The sequence below is a fragment of the Lolium rigidum genome, chromosome 5, assembly GCF_022539505.1.
Source record: "Lolium rigidum isolate FL_2022 chromosome 5, APGP_CSIRO_Lrig_0.1, whole genome shotgun sequence".
Lineage (NCBI taxonomy): Eukaryota > Viridiplantae > Streptophyta > Magnoliopsida > Poales > Poaceae > Lolium > Lolium rigidum.
The window spans coordinates 62,507,905-62,511,565 of NC_061512.1; the positions used below are offsets into that span (position 1 = coordinate 62,507,905).

General features: G+C 44.9%; 1 long non-coding RNA gene across 2 annotated transcripts; it reads left to right on the forward strand.

Annotated features, from left to right (window-relative positions):
• Positions 1-373: 373 nt before the first annotated feature.
• On the forward strand, positions 374-2,773 carry LOC124652089. Of its 2 annotated transcripts, XR_006987577.1 has the most exons (3): positions 431-944; positions 1,020-1,854; positions 2,157-2,773. It is a non-coding gene; the product is annotated as an uncharacterized LOC124652089 (long non-coding RNA). The 2 variants fall into 2 exon arrangements; XR_006987576.1 differs by having other exon boundaries at positions 374-944; positions 1,020-2,773.
• Positions 2,774-3,661: the final 888 nt, after the last annotated feature.

A 3,661-nucleotide genomic window follows, 5' to 3' on the forward strand; every position in this document is an offset into this window, starting at 1 on the left:
AAATTTATGTTTGAGAAAGGGAGATACTGGGTAGTTATAGAAACTACAATATACGTGAGTGGGGTAAAAAGAGTGAGTTTTACAAACATTAAATTTAGATTCGAAAGACACCTCATAATAAATCGTTATCATAGTTGGATCAATTTTTTATTTTTGAAATTGCTTCGGAAAGAAAATCTCCTTCATAATGCTTGGGTATATATATATATATATATACTATATATCAAAGCTGACCCCCTTTGCTGAATTCTCAGCGATTTGGGGTTTCAGCCAATTAAAACTTGACACGATAGCATTTTACTGTAGATTGTTTGGTACTCTAAATTCTCCCATCCAATTCTTTCACTCTCGGTTGGCCGGTGGTCTCACCGCTTTGACTGGTTGGAGATGTCGAGGGGATAAGATCACGGCGTCTCCGCGTGGCGCGACTTTTCTGGAAGCGTATCGTGCCACTTTCTTTTCCTGCTTTTCTCCATCTCCAAACCTCCCTCCCAAATTTCGCCGCCTTCGGCCATGGCTCAGATGCCGCCGGTTGAGCCCCTCCGTTCCTCCCTCTCCTCGCCGCCGATGAGCCGCGCTCACGGGCGAAGCCCGATCGACGTCGATAGGCCCTTCTCTCTCTCCCCGTTCGGGGGATGGACGATGCTGGACGACTCCGTCGAGCGGCAGCGTTTTGTATCGCTGCGGCCCCATCCTCTCCCGCGATTCTCTCCCCTCTCTCCAATTTACAGACGGTTGTGGGCGTCTGCATCTGTGCTCACGATGGTGCTGCTGGCTGCCGGGCCAGCGCCGGCGGCACAGGGGTGCAGAGTTGGCGGGCGCGGCCGCCCACGGGCGATTAGGGGAGTCTAGGCCACGGGGAGCATGACACGGGGATGATTCTACACCGTGGAGGACCAAGACGACGACCACGGCCGCGCAACACTGGCTGATGTGCTGTGCAGGTACGTCCGCCTCAGCCCCTCTCTAGATTCCATCCTCTCTGGCTCTCCCCCATACTCTGTATTTCTGTCTATCAGCGGGCGGACGCGACGACCCAGAGGGGGCCTCACGATGCAGCTTCACCTCGGCGCGTCATTGATTTCATGGCGACGGACAACTGGTGGCGTCCCTGATGTGCTGTTGTTGTTGCACGGCTTGGCCGCAGGCAGGTGGACTTCAGGCGGCATGTTGTTGTACATTGACTCGCCGGGGCAGCCGACGCAGGTGCAACCAGGGCCGCTGCACTCGTGGGCGGCGCGGTGGCGCTCGGACGGGCCTTCACGCGCAGCGGCGTGAGACCACCCATGCCGGAACTTGAAACATGGGATTCGAACCTACACGAGCGCTGCTGAGTTGTTGATGGCCTTAATTTTGGGTGACGCGATTGACTAAACGAAGGAACTGCTGGAGATAATCAAGCGGCTGCAGAAGATGGAGGAGGGGCAGCACAATACCTGACACAACTGACAGCGGTGGCGCGTTGTTGAGCACCAGATTAAGGCTGCCTACATATTTCACTCCAGAGCACCATATTAAGGTTGATTTGATTGCAGCATTTACATTTACATGAAGGGTTGTTTCCATGCATAAATTGCATGGAGGTTAGTTGATAATCTTCTGTCTGGTTAGTGCTTCAATAAGGAGAATTTTGCAAATTGTGCATCGTGTTTTAGTTAGTGAACAGTTACCGAATACGGTGACTGTTCTTGACCTATAGTTTTTCAGAGCGCAAGGTATCATCTAATTTGTACGACACACTTTGCTCATTAGAGTTAACACTACTCTTGGTGCCACAACAGTTTGCTGTTCTATCAGTCCACACCTATGCCTTAAGGAGGAACTCAGGACCAGCTGCTGCATCAGCCAAAAAAGGTATATTTCCGCACTGATAGTTTGCATTTCTCTTCCTTCATCGCTATGTATTCATATACGGGTTCAGACAGTGGTGTATTCGCTCAGCTTACGTGTTTGTGGAGCTCAAGTTATCTTTAGGGTGTCATTTTCTTGCATTCTTACTGCCTCTACATGTTTGCAGCTAAACCTTCAAGTTATTCCTCGAATTCTTAGGTTACAGCTTAAATTTCTCAAAACTCTAATGGATTCAGAAATCACTTTAGAATTCTAAAAAAAATCAGTACACTCAACTTTGCCTGATGGTTTACCACTGAATGCAGGTTAACTATCTCATCGGTGACCTTTCTCCCTTTTGCCTGATGGTTTACCACTGAATCCAGTCAACTTTCTCACTCTTCATGCAAGTTATAGCGCACATCACGACTGAGCTCAGTTGCAATAGCGAGGCGAGCCAATTGATTGAACAATAGGCAATGTGCCAGATAGTATTTATATAGAATAGAGAAATTTGGTTTCATGCATATTGCCGCACATAATATGTCCCCTTTTACACTGAAGTTTCCAGTTCAGTGAGTTTGCAGTTTCGGACTTCCGTTCTGTTCCGCTAACAAACAGATAAATCTTGATACTGGTTATGCCCAACCAAGTATCATGACTTAACCTGTTCACTAAAGGTCGACATACTTGAGCTTATAATGTGGACTGGGATTGAGCAAATTAATATCTTCACCACTGGGTACTTGCACGGTTCTACCACCATAGAAGATGCCCGCTTCTTATAGGTAGAGAATCCTAAATGTGTGCTAGCTGTAACCAGTATGGATCCAGAACTCACCTCTCCTTCTTCAGTAAGCCCTTTGTCTCATTTTTGTTTGTGGCATCCGAAATTTAAAGTACCGTCATTGCAATAGGACACTGTCTATTGCATCTGACCAAATAGTGTGAGCTGCATGTTTCTTTCCTTCCTTCTCAGCTATTAAGTTGTCTTAAAACGTAGCATGTTTTTTCGTCTAACAGTGCCTAGGGTATAAGACTCTGACAATACCGACCATTTAGGCCACAACACTCGTGAGCAGAACAAATTAGGAAAAGGATTTCCTGTGAAGATCTTATTCTTCCTGATAGGTTTTTATTGTGCCACAGTACTTCTTCCGTCGTTGGACAAATAGGTCACTGGGAGATACTCTCGGCTTTTCATTCTACTCCAAAAGATGGTGTATAAAAGTGACAGTGCTTACATATTAATGATGTACAGTGTGCAATAAATATAACATGTACCTCAAGGTTGTAAGTTTAATGTTCTCTAAGAGTGCTACTATGTAAAGAATAATTGCAAATATCTTATATGTATATATATTTTTACCTTGGAAACACCTACAATGTTGTAGGTGACTCGTGTAGTTTCTATTGAAAAGGTAACATTCAGGTGTTGTAAATGTCTTCCATAATCTGATGCCAAGTAGGCAGAGGATGAGTATTTTCATAACTTACGTTTTCTGAACTTATTTGGATTCATCTTTTACGGACTGTCTTCGTAAACCGATCTTAGATTTATTTTAATTTTAGAGGATGTCAAGTAGACGTACCACGAGGCTTTTGAGAATAGCAGTAGTTTAAAACTTCTTTAGATTTATCTTTTACGACATCCTCTAAGTTTACATGACACTATTTTCCTATATTGTAATATGACTCTGTTTTTCTTAGTGTAGAAGACTCTGTTTGCTAAAACTACGAGCTGCCTTCATCAAAATCAAGCAGCGTGATAGAGACATTCCGATCTGAACTCTACTTCTATTCATCAGGAAACAGCATGAATTAAGTAAAA